The sequence below is a fragment of the Arachis stenosperma genome, chromosome 9 (assembly GCF_014773155.1).
Source record: "Arachis stenosperma cultivar V10309 chromosome 9, arast.V10309.gnm1.PFL2, whole genome shotgun sequence".
Classification (NCBI taxonomy): Eukaryota; Viridiplantae; Streptophyta; class Magnoliopsida; order Fabales; family Fabaceae; genus Arachis; species Arachis stenosperma.
The window spans coordinates 44,810,534-44,830,454 of NC_080385.1; the positions used below are offsets into that span (position 1 = coordinate 44,810,534).

At 39.9% G+C, this 19,921-nt stretch overlaps 1 non-coding gene across 1 annotated transcript; it reads left to right on the forward strand.

Annotated features, from left to right (window-relative positions):
* Nucleotides 1–19,354: 19,354 nt before the first annotated feature.
* LOC130953099 (small nucleolar RNA R71) lies at nucleotides 19,355–19,462 on the forward strand. Its single transcript, XR_009075272.1, has one exon. It is a non-coding gene; the product is annotated as a small nucleolar RNA R71 (small nucleolar RNA).
* Nucleotides 19,463–19,921: the final 459 nt, after the last annotated feature.

The following is a 19,921-nucleotide window of genomic DNA, read 5'->3' on the forward strand; positions in this document are numbered from 1 at the left end:
TATTATTTTAATCCACCTCCAAGCCAACCAATCACAACTCTGCCTACATCCCCAAGGCACTCCAAGGCTGGTCATTTACTCCCTTTGGCCGAAAATGAGAAGAGAGAAAAGAGAGAAACTTTCATGACACTTTAATCTTCAAAGCTTGATTTCTGATGAACTAAAACTCAAATCAAAATTTCAATCCAACCAAAATGATCATCTCTTCTTTCTCTACATAACCATATGACTTATCAGGCTGGAATCAAGGTGTGTTGGCTGCACCATCTCCCTTTTGCTTTGGTTTCAAGAAAACATGCTTAAACATGTGTTTTCTTGATGTTCTTCCTTAGGAATCGTGCTTAACTTGACTTGAGGGCCAAGAAACGTTAATTTCCAACAAGTCTAAGGTAAGAAATCCCTTCCTATCATGCTGAGTGAGATTCGGTCAGTTGAGGGCTTGTGGATTTAAAGTTGTTCTTGATGTGATTTAGGAGGAAAAAGTGCTTAAAGACCACCTGAAAGTATAATCAAATTTGGAGTAGAAAAACCAGGTAGGGTTTGACAAATTTAATCTCGATTGATTGTGTTTGAGTTGTGTGATTATGATATGGTTTGTTGTGCTTGAAATTGATGATTTATATGAGTGATTCTTGTTGAAAATTTGATGAAATTTAATGAAATTCAAGCCATGAATTTGTGTTCTTGAGTGCAGCTGGAAACCAAAACCCTAGGCCCTAAATTAGGGTTCAATTTATGTTAAAATCAAGTGGAAAATATGGGCTTTTAATGCCTGAGAATTTATCATGAATTTTGGTAAAAATTGGTTACTAAAAGGATTGAGAAACGGATGAAAACAGAGAAAGAATCTGAAGAATTTGTGAACTGACTTGATCTTTTGTGAACGCTACGTGTTTTGTTATAGTGTACATGATGTGTATTATCAGCTGTGTTCTATGTTTCTTTATGCTTCCTTATTATTTCTATTTATGTGTGCTTATTTATTTTACTCCCTCGCTCGCAACGATATAAGTTAAATAGAAAAAGAAAGTTACTCGTAAAATTGGCAACGTTCTAACAAGGAAGAAGCTCGTATATTAAGTAATAGTTAATAATTAGGAAGCACAAGTTGGTAACACTTGGCTTCTTGTATGACCATGGCACATTGGGAGTTGGGTCGTTAAAATTTGGTATCAGAGCAGTTCGTTTCCAATAAAGCCTGGGAAGTGGACTGACTGTACTTCATTGCATACTCTGTTGTGTGTCTCATGCTTATAGGATATCTATGTGATATAAGTTGCATGATTGTCACTGTGTAACTATTTTAGAGACTATTCACATTCTACCTGAAACATTAAGACTGATCACCTTAATATTGAATGTGTGATGTGAACAGGACTCTAATGGCTACACGGAAACAAAGACGTGGTATGCAATGGGAGAGTTCGGGAGATATCCCTATGAGAAGTGCAGAGGCTTTTATAGCTGCCACTCAGGCCATGGCTAAAGCCATGTGTGATACGACGAATGCGATTACTCGAGTAGTTAATCGTTTAGGGGAAAAGAACGATGAGCGTAGCGATGAGTGCAATAACGAGCATGGTGGGAATAGTAACACAAATGCACTGAATAATGGGAGATCTATGACCTTGGTTACTTCTCAGAAGATTTTAATATGCTCAAAGTGCGGAAAGAATCATGGCAATAGGCCCTGCTTGCTTGGTATTGGCAAATGCTATTGTTGTAACAATATTGGGCATAAGGCAAGAAATTGTTGCACAGTAATGAAGGGAAAATCAAAGTTGGATAACCAGAACCTGTTGACGGGGGACTGTGAGATGCAGATGGTAGTGATAAGAATGGGTTATCAGAATTTACCACCAAGGAATTCTAGCAATCATCAGTCCGCTGGTCGAAGGGTGCATTTCAAAGTGCATGGTGTACCACAACGTAGAACCCCACAAGCTGATAACATTCCAGCTCGCCCTACAAGTGGAAATGGAGGTAGAACGAGGCAGAATAAAGGTAAGCAATCCCAACAGACACAAACAACTTCTACTTGTAGATGCTGTTGAAAAGATCATGGTAATAGACCTTGCCTATATGGAACAAACGCTTGCTTTATTTGTGAGGAATCTGGACATATGGCTAGGAACTGTAAGAAGAGAATAATCCAACAGCTAACTAGAACCCATCAACATGGTCGAGTGCTTGGTATGACTATTGATGATGCTATGCAATCAGATGCCCTGATCCAAGGTCAACGTTATGTCAAGAATCAATTTCTAACTGTACTGTATGATTCGGGTGCATCGCATGCCTTTATTTCTTTAACTGTTGCTCCTGAATTGGGACTAGATTTCTCTGAGTTGAACTTTGATCTAATTGTCCATACACCTGCATCCCAAAATGCTTTGACCAATTTAGTTTGCCTGCAAGTACCATTTGCTATTAGGAACGGGACTTTTATACATGATCTAATCTGTTTGCCTCTATGTGGTTTAGAAGTTATTTTAGGATTAGATTGGTTATCTACGTATCATGTTTCCCTTGATTACTTTAAAAGAACTGCTGTGATTCCATCTGATAGTTTAGATATTAAACCATTTTTGTTCCATACCTTATATCTAAATTCTGTAAGAGTTACCTTAGAAGGGAGTGATTGTGAGGGGTACGTTTTGTTAGCGGCTAGCTCGAATGACAGTGAATTAAGCCTAGAACAGATTTGAGTGGTGAAGGAATTTTCTGATGTTTTTCCGAACAACTGGTGCACGAAATTGTGATCTCAATGGTGCCAAAAACTTGGTACGCACAATTGTAATCTCAACTCTTTCTCACAACTTCGCACAACTAACCAACAAGTGCACTGGGTCATCCAAGTAATAAACCTTACGTGAGTAAGGGTCGATCCCATGGAGATTGTCGGCTTGAAGCAAGCTATGGTCATCTTGTAAATCTCAGTCAGGCGGATTGAAATGGTTATAGAGTTTTGATAATTAAAAGATAAATAAACATAAAGTAAAGATAGAGATACTTATGTAATTCATTGGTGGGAATTTCAGATAAGCGTATGGAGATGTGTTGTTCCTTCTGAATCTCTGCTTTCCTATTGCCTTCATCCAATCCTTCATACTCCTTTCTATGGCAAGTTGTATGTTGGGTGTCACTGTTGTCAATGGCTACTTCCCATCCTCTCAGTGAAAATGGTCCTCTACGGTTTCTGTACGGCTAATCAACTGTCGGATTTCTCGTCTCGGTTGAAAAATACCATGCACAGATATCGTATGGCTAATCAACTGTTGGTTCTTGATCGTGTAGGAATAGGATTTACTATCCTTTTGTGTCTGTCACTATGCCCTACAGTCGCGAGTTTGAAGCTCGTCACAGTCATCCCATCCCAGATCTTACTCAGAATACCACAGACAAGGTTTAGACTTTCCGAATCTCAAGAATGTTGCCAATGGATTCTAGCCTATACCACAAAGATTCTAATCTTGGATTCATATGCTCCATTGTCAGAGGAGAGTCAATGTGAATCGTTGATTAGAAACCCAAGAGATATACATTCAAGCTTGTTTTCATGTAGAACGGAAGTAGTTGTCAATCACGCGTTCATAAGTGAGAATGGTGATGAGTGTCACATAATCATCACATTCATCATGTTCTTGTGTGTGAATGAATATCTTAGAATAAGAATAAGCATGAATTGAATAGAAGAACAATAGTACTTTGTATTAATACTCGAGGAACCGCAGAACTCCACACCTTAATCTATGGTGTGTAGAAACTCCACCGTTAAAAATACTTAAGTGATGGAGGTCCAAGCATGGCCGAATGGCCAGCCCCCATAAAAGTCTAAGATAGCATAAAACTAATCAAAGATCCCCGCATCCAAAGATATCTAATACAATAGTAAAAATTTCTATTTATACTAAACTAGTTACTAGGGTTACAGAAATAAGTAAATGATGCAGAAATCCACTTCCGGGCCCACTTGGTGTGTGCTTGGGCTGAGCATTGAAGCTTTCACATGTAGAGGCCTTCTCATTGAAGCTTTCACATGTAGAGGCCTTCTTTGGAGTTAAACGCCAGTTTGTAACTTGTTTCTGGCGTTTGACTCTAGCTTGCAACTTGTTTCTGGTGTTTAACGCCAGAATAGGGCAGAAAGCTGGCGTTGAATGCCAGTTTACGTCATCTAAACTCGGGAAAAGTATGAATTATTATATATTGCTGGAAAGCCCTGGATGTCTACTTTCCAACTCAATCAAGAGCGCGCCATTTGGACTTCTGTAGCTCCAACAAATCCATTTTGAGTGCAGGGAGGTCAGAATCTAACAGCATCAGCAGTCCTTTTTCAGCCTCTGAATCAGATTTTTGCTCAGGTCCCTCAATTTCAGCCAGAAAATACCTAAAATTACATAAAAACACACAAACTCGTAGTAAAGTCCAGAAATGTGAATTTTGCTTAAAAATTAATAAAAATATACTAAAAACTAACTAAATCATACTAAAAACTATGTAAAAACAATGCCAAAAAGCATATAAATTATCCGCTCATCACAATACCAAACTTAAATTGTTGCTTGTCCCCAAGCAACTGAAAACAAAATAGGATAAAAAGAAGAAAATATACAATAAATCTCACAATATCAATGAAACTTAGTCCCAATTAGATGAGCGGAGCTAGTAGCTTTTTGCTTCTGAACAGTTTTGGCATCTCACTTTATCCTTTGAAATTCAGAATGATTGGCATCTATAGGAACTCAGAATTTTAGATGGTGTTTATTGATTCTCCTAGTTCAGTATGTTGATTCATAAACACAGCTTCTTTATGAGTCTTGGCCGTGGCCCTAAGCACTTTGTTTTCCAGTATTACCACCGAATACATAAATGCTACAGACACATAACTGGGTGAACCTTTTCAAATTGTGACTCAGCTTTGCTAAAGTCCCCAGTTAGAGGTGTCCAAAGTTCTTAAGCACACTCTTTTTGCTTTGGACCATGACTTTAACCACTCAGTCTCAAGCTTTTCACTTGGACCTTCATGACACAAGCACATGGTTAGGGACAGCTTGATTTAGCCGCTTGGTGGACGAAATTGTGATCACATGTTCTTTTGTATACTCTTAGGGCACTGTTTATTTTCTTGAAGTCACAACTCCGTTCAACTAACCAGCAAGTGTACTGGGTCGTCCAAGTAATAAACCTTACGTGAGTAAGGGTCGAATCCACAGAGATTGTTGGTATGAAGCAAGCTATGGTCACCTTGTAAATCTCAGTCAGGCAGATTAAATATTGATTTATGGGTTTCGAAAATAAAAATAAGAAAACAAATAATAAAAAGGATAGAAGACTTATGCAGATTCATGGGTGGAACTTCAGATAAGCGAATGGAGATGCTGCATGGCTCAAGGACGCCTGCTCTCCTACTGCTCCTACTCAATCCTTCTTACTCCTTTCCATGGCAAGCTGTGTATAGGGGTTCACCATCAGCTGTGGCTACTTTCATCCTCTCGGGAAAATATCCTATGCGGCTGTCACTCGCACAGCTAATCATCTGGAGGCATCACCCATGGTTGATGGCTACATCCCATCCTCGCAGTGAAAACTAATGCTCACGCACTCTGTCACAGTACGGCTAATCACCGGTTGGTTCCCGCTCCTACTGGAATAGAATCCATTGATTCTTTTGCGTCTGTCACTAACGCCCAGCAGGTTACAAGTTTGAAGCACGTCACAGTCATTCATTACCGGAATCCTACTCGGAATACCACAGACAAGGTGAGACTTTCCGGATTCCCAGGATCCTACTCGGAACACCACAGACAAGGTTGGACTTTCCGGATCCTCATAAATGCCGCCATCTATCTAGCTTATACCACGAAGATTCTGTTGGGGAATCTAAGAGATACACATTCAAGCTCTGTTGCATGTAGAACGGAAGTGGTTGTCAATCACGCGCGTTCATAAGTGAGAATGATAATGAGGGTTATTTACTCATCACCTTCATCATGTTCTTGGGTGCGAATGAATATCTTGGAATAAGAATAAGAGAGATTTGAATAAAAGAAAATAGAACTTCATTAATCTTTGCGGTACAGCAGAGCTCCACACCCTTAATCTATGGTGTGCAGAAACTCCACCGTTGAAAATACATAAGTGAAAGAGGTTCAAGCATGGCCGAATGGCCAGCCCCCTTAAATGTGATCAATAGCCTCTTAGGATTACCACCGGATACATAAATGCCACAGACACATAACTGGGTGAACCTTTTCAGATTGTGACTTAGCTTTGCTAAAGTCCCCAGTTAGTGGTGTCCAGAGCTCTTAAGCACACTCTTTTGCTTTGGATCACGACTTTAACCATTCAGTCTCAAGCTTTTCACTTGGACCTTCATGACACAAGCACATGGTTAGGGACAGCTTGATTTAGCCGCTTAGGCCTGGATTTTATTTCCTTGGGCCCTCCTATCCATTAATGCTCAAAGCCTTGGATCCTTGCTTTAAAATTTTCGCCCCTTTTTTTTTTCACTGCTTTTTCTTGCTTCAAGAATCAATTTCATGATGTGTTTCAGATCATCAATAACATTTCTCTTTGTTCATCATTCTTTCAAGAACCAACAATTTTAACACTCATAAACAACAAGATCAAAAGACATATGCACTGTTCAATCATTCATTCAGAAAACAAAAAGCATTGTCACCACATCAATATAATTAAACTAAATTCAATAATAATTTCGAAAACTATGTACTTCTTGTTCTTTTGAATTAAAACATTTTTCTTTTAAGAAAGGTGAAGGAGTAATGGATTTTATTCATAGCTTTAAGGCATGGTTACATACTAATGATCATGAAATAAAGACACAAAAACATAGATAAACACAATAATTAAAAACCGAAAACAGACAGAAATAAAGAACAAGGAATGAATCCACCTTTAGTGGCGTCTTCTTCTTGAAGGACCAATGATGTTCTTCAACTCTTCTATGTCCCTTCCTTGCCTTTGTTGCTCCTCCCTCATTGCTCTTTGATCTTCTCTTATTTCTTGGAGAATGATGGAGTGCTCATGATGATCCACCCTTAATTGTTCCACATTATGGCTCAAATCTTCTAAGGAGGTGTTGAGTTGCTCCCAATAGTTGTTGGGAGGAAAATGCATTCCTTGAGGCATTTGTTGATGATGAACTTCCTCATGTTCTCCTTGAGGGCCGTGAGGAACTTCTCTTGATTGCTCCATCCTTTTCTTGGTGATGGGCTTGTCTTCTTCAATGGAGACATCTCCATCTATGATAACTCCAGCTGAGTAACATAGATGGCAAATAAGGTGAGGGAAGGCTAGCCGTGCCATGTGTGAAGGCTTGTCAGCTATTTTGTAGAGTTCATTGGAGATGACTTCATGAACTTCCACTTCCTCTCCAATCATGATGCTATGGATCATGATGGCCCGATCCACAGTAACTTCAGATCGGTTGCTTGTAGGGATGATGGATCTTTGGATAAATTCCAACCATCCTCTAGCTACAGGCTTGAGGTCCAGTCTTCTTAGTTGGACTGGCTTGCCTTTGGAGTCTATTCTCCATTGGGCGCCTTCCACACAAATGTCCCTAAGGACTTGGTCCAACCTTTGATTAAAGTTGACCCTTCTTGTGTAGGGGCGTTCATCACCTTGCATCATGGGTAAGTGAAACGCCAACCTCACATTTTCCGGACTGAAATCCAAGTATTTCCCCCTAACCATTGTGAGATAATTCTTTGGGCTTGGGTTCATACCTTGGTCATGGTTCCTAGTGATCCATGCATTGGCATAGAACTCTTGAACCATCAATATTCCGACTTGTTGCATGGGGTTGGTTATGACTTCCCACCCTCTTCTTTGGATCTCATGTCGGATTTCCGGAAACTCATTCTTCTTGAGCTTGAAAGGGACCTCAGGGATCACCTTCTTCTTTGCCACAACATCATAGAAGTGGTCTTGATGGCTCTTGGAGATGAATCTTTCCATCTCCCATGACTCGGAGGTGGAAGCTTTTGCTTTCCCTTTCCCTTTCTTTGAGGGAATTCCGGCCTTAGGTGCCATTGGTAATGGAAAAACAAAAAAAAAGCTTATGCTTTTACCACACCAAACTTAAAGTTTGCTCGTCCTCGAGCAAGAAAGAAAAGAAAAGTAGAAGAAGAAAAAGAGAATATGGTAGAGAGGGAAAGAAGTAGGTTCGGCTATATGGGAGAAGAAGGGATTGGTGTTGTGTGAAAATGAAGAAGAATGGAAGGGTATTTATAGGGAGAGGGGAGGGTGGGTTTCGGCCATTTGGGTGGGAATGGGTGGGAAATTGAATTTGAATTTTATGAGGGTAGGTGGGGTTTATGGGGAAGAGGAGGTTGATGTGAATGGTGAATGGGGTAATGGGGAAGAGGAATTGAGGTGATTGGTGAAGGGTGTTGGGAAGTGTGACATGGAGAATGAGATTTGGATTAAGAGAGTGTGATTAGGATTAAAAGGAATGTGGTAGGTGGGGATCCTGTGGGGTCCACAGATCCTGAGGTGAGGATCCTGTGGGGTCCACAGATCCTGAGGTGAAAACAAATACCATTCCTTCACCATATAGGCATGTAACATGCCTTCATGCATCATTCTGGCGTTCAAACGCCTATTGGTGCATGTTCTGGGCGTTCAACGCCCATGTAATACATGTTCCTGGCGTTGAACGCCAATTTCATGCTTGTTCCTGGCGTTCAGCGCTAGTTTGTCCTCTCTGTGCACCATCCTGGCGTTTAACGCCAGATTGTTGCTTGTTTTGGGCGTTCAACGCCAGAATGGTGCTCTGTTCTAGCGTTGAACGCCAGACAGATGCATCTTACTGGCGTTGAACGCCAGTCTGCACTACCTCCAGGGTGAAAAAATTTTTTCTTCTGTTTTTGACTCTGTTTTTAATTTTTTGATTTTTTTCGTGACTCCTCATGATCATGTACCTAATTAAACATAAAAATAACAAAGAAACAAAATAAAATAAAATTAGATAAATAAAATTGGGTTGCCTCCCAACAAGCGCTTCTTTAATGTCAATAGCTTGACAGTGGCTCTCATGAAGCCACATGGTGATCAGGTCAATTTAAGTGTGGTCCCAACACCAAACTTAGAGTTTGGATATGGGGTATGAACACCAAACTTAGAGTTTGGTTGTGGCCTCACAACACCAAACTTAGAGTTTGACTGTGTGGGCTCTTCTTGACTCTGAACTGAGAGAAGCTCTTCATGCGTACTCTCTTTTGTCACAGAGGGATGGCCATGTGCCTGAAACACAAGGTAGTCCCCATTCAATTGAAGGACTAACTCACCTCTGTTGACATCTATCACAGCTTCTGCTGTGGCTAGGAAAGGTCTTCCTAGGATGATGCATTCATCATCTTCTTTCCTAGTGTCTAGGATTATGAAATCAGTAGGGATGTAAAGGCCTTCAACCTTTACTAGCACGTCCTCTACTATTCCATAAGCTTGTCTTATGGACTTATCTGCCAATTGTAATGAGAACAAGGCAGGTTGTACCTCAATGATCCCCAGCTTCTCCATTACAGAGAGTGGCATAAGATTTATCCCTGACCCTAGGTCACATAGAGCTTTTTCAAAACTCATGGTGCCTATGGTACAAGGTATTAGAAACTTGCCAGGATCTTGTTTCTTTTGAGGTAGAGTTCTCTGAATCCAAGTATCTAGTTCACTAATGAGCAAGGGAGGTTCACTTTCCCAAGTCTCATTACCAAACAGCTTGGCATTCAGCTTCATGATAGCTCCTAAGTATTGAGCAACTTGCTCTCCAGTCACATCTTCATTCTCTTCAGAGGATGAATATTCTTCAGAGCTCATGAATGGCAGAAGGAGATTTAAAGGAATCTCTATGGTCTCTAGATGAGCCTCAGATTCCTCAGGATCCTTAATAGGAGACTCCTTCTTGCTTGAGGGACGTCCCAGGAGGTCTTCCTCACTAGGATTTTCGTCCTCCTCCTCCCTTGTGCATTCGGCCATATTGACTATGTCAATGGCCTTGCACTCTCCTTTTGGATTCTCTTCTGTATTGCTTGGGAGAATACTGGGAGGAGTTTCAATGACTTTCTTACTCAGCTGGCCCACTTGTGCCTCCAAATTTCTAATGGAGGATCTTGTTTCATTCATGAAACTGAAAGTGGCCTTTGACAGATCAGAGACTATATTAGCTAAATTAGAATTGTTTTATTCAGAATTCTCTGTCTGTTGCTGAGAAGATGATGGATATGGCTTGCTATTGTTCAGCCTATTGCGTCCACCATTGTTAAAACCTTGTTGAGGTTTTTGTTGATCCCTCCAGGAGAAATTTGGATGATTTCTCCATGATGAGTTATAGGTGTTTCCATAAGGTTCACCCATGTAATTAACCTCTGCCAGGGCAGGGTTCTCAGGATCATAAGCTTCTTCAGAAGCTGCCTCTCTAGTACTGTTGGATGCATGTTGCAATCCATTCAGATTTTGAGAGATCATGTTGACCTGTTGAGTCAACACTTTGTTCTGAGCCAATATGGCATTCAGAGCATCAATTTCAAGAACTCCTTTCTTTTGAGGTACCCCATTGTTCACGGAATTCCTCTCAGAAGTGTACATGAACTGGTTATTTGCAACCATGTCAATGAGTTCTTGAGCCTCTCCAGGCGTTTTCTTCAGGTGAATAGATCCACCTGCAGAATGGTCCAATGACATTTTCGAAAATTCAGAGAGACCATAATAGAATATATCTAATATGGTCCATTCTGAAAACATGTCAGATGGACATCTTTTGGTCAGCTGCTTGTATCTTTTCCAAGCTTCATAGAGGGATTCACCATCTTTTTGTTTGAAGGTTTGAACATCCACTCTCAGCTTGCTCAGCTTTTGAGGAGGAAAGAATTTATCCAAGAAGGCAGTAACCAGCTTATCCCATGAGTCCAGGCTGTCCTTGGGTTGTGAATCCAACCATACTCTAGCTCTGTCTCTTACAGCAAAAGGGAAAAGCATGAGTCTGTAGACTTCAGGATCAACTCCATTCGTCTTTACAGTCTCACAGATCTGCAAGAACTCAGTTAAAAACTGATAAGGATCTTCAGATGGAAGTCCATAGAACTTGCAGTTTTGTTGCATTAAAGCAACTAGTTGAGGCTTAAGCTCAAAGTTATTGGCTCCAATGGCAGGAATGGAGATGCTTCTTCCATCAAACTTGGACGTTGGCTTTGTGAAGTCACCAAGCATTCTCCTTGCATTATTATTATTATTTCCGTCTGCCATCTCTTTCTCTTGTTCGAAAATTTCAAGAAGGGTTCTTCTGGATTGTTGTAATTTAGCTTCTCTTAATTTTCTCTTCAGAGTCCTTTCAGGTTCTGGATCAATTTCAACAAGAGTGCCTTTATCCCTGTTCCTGCTCATATGAAAGAGAAGAAAACAAGAAAAGAAAGAGGAATCCTCTATGTCACAGTATAGGGATTCCTTTATGTTAGTAGAAAAAGAAGGGGTATAAGAAAGAAGATGGAGGTTCGGATTTTTAGATGAAGAGAGGTGAAGAGAAGTGTTAGTAATTAAATAATTAAATAGAAGAAGAAGAGAAGAAGGGAATTTCGAAAATAATTTTTGAAAAAGTGTTAGTGATTTTTGAAAATTAGAAATAAATTAAAATTTAAACATGGAACATTTAATTAATTAAAAAGAATTTTTGAAAAAGAGAGAGATATTTTCGAAAATAGAAGAGGGAGAAGTAGTTAGGTGGTTTTGAAAAAAGATAAGAAACAAACAAGAAGTTAGTTAGTTGATTGAAAAAGATTTGAAATCAAAATTTGAAAAAGATAAGAAGATAAGAAGTTTAGATAAGATATTTTGAAATCAAATTTTGAAAAAGATAAGATTTTTGAAAAAGATCAAATAAAAGATAAAAAGATTTAATTTAAAAATTTTGAAATTACTTACTTCACTAACAAGAAACTACAAGATAAGATTCTAGAACTTAAAGATTGAACCTTTCTTAACAAGAAAGTAACAAACTTCAAATTTTTGAACCAATCACATTAATTATTAGTGAATTTTCGAAAATTACATATAAAGATAAGAAAAAGATTTTGAAAATAATTTGAAAAAGATTTTTGAAATTTTCGGAAAATAGAAAAAAATGAAAAAGATATGATTTTTGAAAAAGATTTTGAAAAGATAAGATTTTTTTTTTAAATTGAAATTTTGACTTGACTTGTAAGAAACAACTAATTTTGAAAATTTTTGACCAAGTCAACCCAAAATTTCAAAAATTTGGAGGGAAATAAGGAAAAGATATTTTTTTGATTTTTGAATTTTTAATTATGAGAGAGAAAAACACAAAAAATACTCAATGCATGAAATTTTTAGATCAAAACCATGAATGCATGCAAGAATGCTATGAATGTCAAGATGAACACCAAGAACACTTTGAAGATCATGATGAACATCAAGAACATAATTTTGAAAAATTTTTGATGCAAAGAAAACATGCAAGACACCAAACTTAGAAATCTTTAATGCATGAAAAATATGAATGCAAAAATGCACATGAAAAACAAGAAAAGACACAAAACAAGAAAATATCAAGATCGAACAAGAGGACTTATCAAGAACAACTTGAAGATCATGAAGAACACTATGAATGCATGGATTTTCGAAAAAAATGCAAGAAAAATTTTAAAGCATGCAATAGACACCAAACTTAAAAATTAACACAAGACTCAAACAAGAAACACAAAATATTTTTAGTTTTTATGATTTTCTAATTTTTTGTATTTTTATTGAATTTTTTTCGAAAATAATGTGAGGAAAAACGAAAAATAAAAGAAAATTTTTGAAAAAGATTTTTGAAAAGAAAATTACCTAATCTGAGCAACAAGATGAACCGTCAGTTGTCCATACTCGAACAATCCCCGGCAACGGCGCCAAAAACTTGGTGGACGAAATTGTGATCACATGTTCTTTTGTATACTCTTAGGGCACTGTTTATTTTCTTGAAGTCACAACTCCGTTCAACTAACCAGCAAGTGTACTGGGTCGTCCAAGTAATAAACCTTACGTGAGTAAGGGTCGAATCCACAGAGATTGTTGGTATGAAGCAAGCTATGGTCACCTTGTAAATCTCAGTCAGGCAGATTAAATACTGATTTATGGGTTTCGAAAATAAAAATAAGAAAACAAATAATAAAAAGGATAGAAGACTTATGCAGATTCATGGGTGGAACTTCAGATAAGCGAATGGAGATGCTGCATGACTCAAGGACGCCTGCTCTCCTACTGCTCCTACTCAATCCTTCTTACTCCTTTCCATGGCAAGCTGTGTATAGGGGTTCACCATCAGCTGTGGCTACTTTCATCCTCTCGGGAAGATATCCTATGCGGCTGTCACTCGCACAGCTAATCATCTGGAGGCATCACCCATGGTTGATGGCTACATCCCATCCTCGCAGTGAAAACTAATGCTCACGCACTCTGTCACAGTACGGCTAATCACCGGTTGGTTCCCGCTCCTACTGGAATAGAATCCATTGATTCTTTTGCGTCTGTCACTAACGCCCAGCAGGTTACAAGTTTGAAGCACGTCACAGTCATTCATTACCGGAATCCTACTCGGAATACCACAGACAAGGTGAGACTTTCCAGATTCCCAGGATCCTACTCGGAACACCACAGACAAGGTTGGACTTTCCGGATCCTCATAAATGCCGCCATCTATCTAGCTTATACCACGAAGATTCTGTTGGGGAATCTAAGAGATACACATTCAAGCTCTGTTGCATGTAGAACGGAAGTGGTTGTCAATCACGCGCGTTCATAAGTGAGAATGATAATGAGGGTTATTTACTCATCACCTTCATCATGTTCTTGGGTGCGAATGAATATCTTGGAATAAGAATAAGAGAGATTTGAATAAAAGAAAATAGAACTTCATTAATCTTTGAGGTACAGCAGAGCTCCACACCCTTAATCTATGGTGTGCAGAAACTCCACCGTTGAAAATACATAAGTGAAAGAGGTTCAGGCATGGCCGAATGGCCAGCTGGTGCACGAAATTGTGATCACTACAACTTCGCACAACTAACCAGCAAGTGCACTGGGTCGTCCAAGTAATACCTTACGTGAGTAAGGGTCGATCCCACGGAGATTGGTGGTATGAAGCAAGCTATGGTCATCTTGTAAATCTCAGTCAGGCAGACTCAAATGGGTATGGTGATTAACGAAAATAACATAAAAGATAAAGATAGAGATACTTATGTATATCATTGGTGTAAGAGCTTCAGACAAGCGTATGAAGATGCCTTCCCTTCCGTCTCTCTGCTTTCTTACTGTCTTCATCCAATCCTCCTTACTCCCTTCCATGGCAAGCTCATGTAGGGTCTCACTGTTGTCAGCAGCTACCTCCCATCCGCGCAGTGAAAGCTAATGCACGCACTCTGTCACAGTACTGCCAATCACCGGTTTGGTTCCCTCCCCTACCGGAATAGAATCACTCTTTTGCATCTGTCACTAACGCCCAGTAGGTTACAGGTTTGAAGCACGTCACAGTCATTCAATCATTGAACCCTACTCAGAATACCACAGACAAGGTTAGACCTTCCGGATTCTCTTGAATGCTGCCATCAGTTCTTGCCTATACCACGAAGACTCTGATCTCACGGAATGGCTGGCTCGTTTGTCAGGCGAGCACTCGGTTGTCAGGCGATCAACCATGCATCATGCAATCAGGAATCCAAGAGATATTCACTAAGTCTCAGATGCTTGTAGAACAAGAATGGTTGTCAGTCACCTTGTTCATGGGTGAGAATGGTGATGGGCGTCAATCATCACCTTCATCATGTTGAAGAACAAGTGATATCTTGGTAAAAGAACAAGCGGAATTGAATGGAAGAACAATAGTAATTGCATTAATACTCGAGGTACAGCAGAGCTCCACACCTTAATCTATGGTGTGTAGAAACTCCACCGTTGAAAATACATAAGAACAAAAGTGATCATTGGTTTCTGCCCCAGAGAGGGAACCAGAAGGACCAAGATGTCTAATACAATAGTAAAAGGTCCTACTTATAGAAAACTAGTAGCCTAGGGTGTACAAAGATGAGTAAATGACATAAAAATCCACTTCCGGGCCCACTTGGTGTGTGCTTGGGCTGAGCAATGAAGCATTTTCGTGTAGAGACGTTTTCTGGAGTTAAACGCCAGCTTTCATGCCAGTTTGGGCGTTTAACTCCAAGTTTTATGCCAGTTCCGGCGTTTAACGCTGGAATTTCTGTAGGTGACTTTGAACGCCGGTTTGGGCCATCAAATCTTGGGCAAAGTATGGACTATTATATATTGCTGGAAAGCCCAGGATGTCTACTTTCCAACGCCGTTGAGAGCGCACCAATTGGGCTTCTGTAGCTCCAGAAAATCCACTTCGAGTGCAGGGAGGTCAGAATCCAACAGCATCTGCAGTCCTTTTCAGTCTCTGAATCAGATTTTTGCTCAGGTCCCTCAATTTCAGCCAGAAAATACCTGAAATCACAGAAAAACACACAAACTCATAGTAAAGTCCAGAAAAGTGAATTTTAACTAAAAACTAATAAAAATATACTAAGAACTCAACTAAAACTACTAAAAACATACTAAAAACAATGCCAAAAAGCGTACAAATTATCCGCTCATCACAACACCAAACTTAAATTGTTGCTTGTCCCCAAGCAACTGAAAATCAAATAAGATAAAAAGAAGATAATATACTATAGACTCCAAATTATCAATGAAACTAAGCTCCAAATTAGATGAGCGGGACTAGTAGCTTTTTGCCTCCGAACAGTTTTGGCATCTCACTTTATCCTTTGAAATTCAGAATGATTGGCTTCTTTAGGAACTCAGAATCCAGATAGTGTTATTGATTCTCCTAGTTAAGTATGATGATTCTTGAACACAGCTACTTATTGAGTCTTGGCTGTGGCCCAAAGCACTCTGTCTTCCAGTATTACCACCGGATACATACATGCCACAGACACATAATTGGGTGAACCTTTTTCAGATTGTGACTCAGCTTTGCTAAAGTCCCCAATTAGAGGTGTCCAGGGTTCTTAAGCACACTCTTATTGCCTTGGATCACAACTCTATTTCTTTCTTTTTCTTTCTTTTCTTCTCTTTTTTTTCGGTTTTTTTTTTTTCGTTTGCTTCCTTCTTTTTTTTTTTTGTATTCACTGCTTTTTCTTGCTTCAAGAATCATTTTTATGATTTTTCAGATCCTCAATAACATGTCTCATTTTTCATCATTCTTTCAAGAGCCAACAATTTTAACATTCATGAACAACAAATTCAAAAGACATATGCACTGTTCAAGCATACATTCAGAAAACAAAAAGTATTGTCACCACATCAAACTAATTAAGCTAGTTTTAAAGATGAATTTGAAATCCTGTACTTCTTGTTCTTTTGTGATAAAAACAGTTTTCATTTAAGAAAGGTGATGGATTCATAGGACATTCATAACTTTAAGGCATAGACACTAAGACACTAATGATCATAAGACACAAACATGGATAAACATAAAGCACTAAAATTCGAAAAACAGAAGAATAAAGAACAAGGAGATTAAAGAACGGGTCCACCTTAGTGATGGCGGTTCTTTCTTCTTCTTGAAGATCCTATGGAGTGCTTGAGCTCCTCAATGTCTCTTCCTTGTCTTTGTTGCTCCTCTCTCATGATTCTTTGATCTTCTCTAATTTCATGGAGGGTGATGGAGTGTTCTTGGTGCTCCACCCTTAGTTGTCCCATGTTGGAACTTTAATTCTTCTAGGGAGGTGTTCAGTTGCTCCCAATAGTCTTGTGGAGGAAAGTGCATCCCTTGAGGTATCTCAGGGATCTCTTGATGAGAGGGGTCTCTTGTTTGCTCCATCTTCTTCTTAGTGATGGGCTTGAGGTCATGCCTTCTCAGTTGAACCGGCTTTGGATGCCATAAATGGTTATGGAAAAACAAAAAGCAATGCTTTTACCACACCAAACTTAAAAGGTTTGCTCGTCCTCGAGCAAAAGAAGAAAGAAAAGAGTAGAAGAAGAAAAAAATGGAGGAGAGGGAGATGGCTTTGTGGTTCGGCCAAAAGAGGGGGAGAAGTGGTGTTTGATGAAGGATGGATGTGAGTGGTGAAGAGGAGGAGATGTTGAGGTGATTGATGAATGGGGGAAGAAGAGAGAGAGTGATGGTGGGGTCCTGTGGGGTCCACAGATCCTGTGGTGTCAAGGAAAAGTCATCCCTGCACCAAATGTTGCTCAAAATCACGTTTTGAGCTATTTCTGGCGTTAAACGCCGGGCTGGTGCCCATTCCTGGCGTTTAACGCCAGGTTGTTGCCCTTTACTGGCGTTTAACGCCAGTCTGGTGCCCCTTTCTGGCGTTAAACGCCCAGAATGGTGCCAGACTGGGCGTTAAACGCCCAACAGCTAGCATTACTGGCGTTTGAACGCCAGCTTCTTCTCCTCCAGGGTGTGCTGTTTTTCTTCCTGATTTTCATTCTGTTTTTGCTTTTTTCATTGTTTTTGTGACTTCTTATGATCATCAATCTACAAAAAAAAGATAAAATAACAAAAGAAAATAGTAAACTATAAAACATTGGGTTGCCTCCCAACAAGCGCTTCTTTAATGTCATTAGCTTGACAGAGGTCTCTCATGGAGCCTCAGAAATACTCAGAACCGTGTTGGAACCTCTCAACACCAAACTTAGAGTTTGAATGTGGGGGTTCAACACCAAACTTAGAGTTTGGTTGCGGCCTCCCAACACCAAACTTAGAGTTTGACTATGGGGGCTCTGCTTGGCTCTGTTTTGAGAGAAGCTCTTCATGCTTCCTCTCCATGATGATAGAGGGGTGTCCTTGGGCCTTAAACACCAAGGATTCTCCATTCACTTGAATGATCAACTCTCCTCTATCAACATCAATCACAGCCTTTGCTGTGGCTAGGAAGGGTCTGCCAAGGATGATGGATTCATCCATGCACTTCCCAGTCTCTAGGACTATGAAATCAGTAGGGATGTAATGGTCTTCAATCTTCACCAAAACATTCTCTACAAGTCCATGAGCTTGTTTTCTTGAGTTGTCTGCCATCTCTAGTGAGATTTTTGCAGCTTGTACCTCAAAGATCCTTAGCTTCTCCATTACTGAGAGAGGCATGAGGTTTACACTTGACCCTAAGTCACACAGAGCCTTCTTGAAGGTCATGGTGCCTATGGTACAAGGTATGGAAAACTTCCCAGGATCCTGTCTCTTTTGAGGTAATTTCTGCCTAGACAAGCCATCCAGTTCTTTGGTGAGCAAAGGAGGTTCATCCTCCCAAGTCTCATTTCCAAATAACTTGTCATTTAGCTTCATGATTGCTCCAAGGTATTTAGCAACTTGCTCTTCAGTGACATACTCATCCTCTTCAGAGGAAGAATAATCATCAGAGCTCATGAAAGACAGAAGTAAATCCAATGGAATCTCTATGGTCTCATTTTGAGCCTCAGATTCCCATGGTTCCTCATTAGGGAACTCTTTGGAGGCTAGTGCACGCCCATTGAGGCCTTCCTCAGTGGCGTCCACTTCCTCTCTTCCCTCTCTAGATTCGGCCATGGTTATGGCTTTGCACTCTCCTTTTGGATTTTCTTCTGTATTGCTTGGAAGAGTGCTTGGAGGGAGTTCAGTAATTTTCTTGCTCAGCTGTCCCACTTGTGCTTCCAAATTCCTAATGGAAGACCTTGTTTCAGTCATGAAACTTTGAGTGGTTTTTATTAGATCAGAGACCATGCTTGCTAAGTCAGAGGTATTCTGCTTAGAACTCTCTGTCTGTTGCTGAGAAGATGATGGAAAAGGCTTGCTATTGCTAAACCTGTTTCTTCCACCATTATTGTTATTGAAACCTTGTTGAGGTCTCTCTTGATTCTTCCATGAGAGATTTGGGTGATTTCTCCATGAAGAGTTATAGGTGTTACCATAGGGTTCTCCTAGGTAATTCACCTCTTCCATTGAAGGGTTCTCAAGATCATAAGCTTCTTCCTCAGATGAAGCCTCCTTAGTACTGTTTGGTGCATTTTGCATTCCAGACAGACTTTGAGAAATCAGATTGACTTGTTGAGTCAATATTTTATTCTGAGCCAAAATGGCGTTCAGAGTGTCAATCTCAAGAACTCCTTTCTTCTGACTAGTCCCATTGTTCACAGGATTTCTTTCAGAAGTGTACATGAATTGGTTATTTGCAACCATTTCAATCAATTCTTGAGCTTCTGCAGGCGTCTTCTTCAGATGAAGAGATCCTCCAGCAGAGCTATCCAAAGACATCTTGGATAGTTCTGAGAGACCATCATAGAAAATACCTATGATGCTCCATTCAGAAAGCATGTCTGAGGGACATCTTCTGATTAATTGTTTGTATCTTTCCCAAGCTTCATAGAGGGATTCTCCATCCTTCTGTCTGAAGGTTTGGACTTCCACTCTAAGCTTACTCCATCTTTGTGGTGGAAAGAACTTTGCCAAGAAGGCATTGACTAGCTTTTCCCAAGAGTCCAGGCTTTCTTTAGGTTGAGAATCCAACCATATTCTAGCTCTGTCTCTTACAGCAAAAGGGAATAGCATCAGTCTATAGACCTCAGGGTCAACCCCATTAGTCTTGACTGTGTCACAGATTTGCAAGAATTCAGCTAAGAACTGATGAGGATCTTCCATTGGAAGTCCATGGAACTTGCAATTCTGTTGCATTAGAGAAACTAATTGAGGCTTAAGCTCAAAGTTTGTTTGCTCCAATGGCAGGGATAGAGATGCTTCTCCCATAGAAGTTGGGAGTAGGTGCAGTAAAGTCACCCAGCACCTTCCTTGCATTGTTGGCATTGTTATTATTTTCGTCTGTCATGGGTTCTTCTTCTTTGAAGAATTCGGTCAGGTCCTCAACAGAGAGTTGTGCCT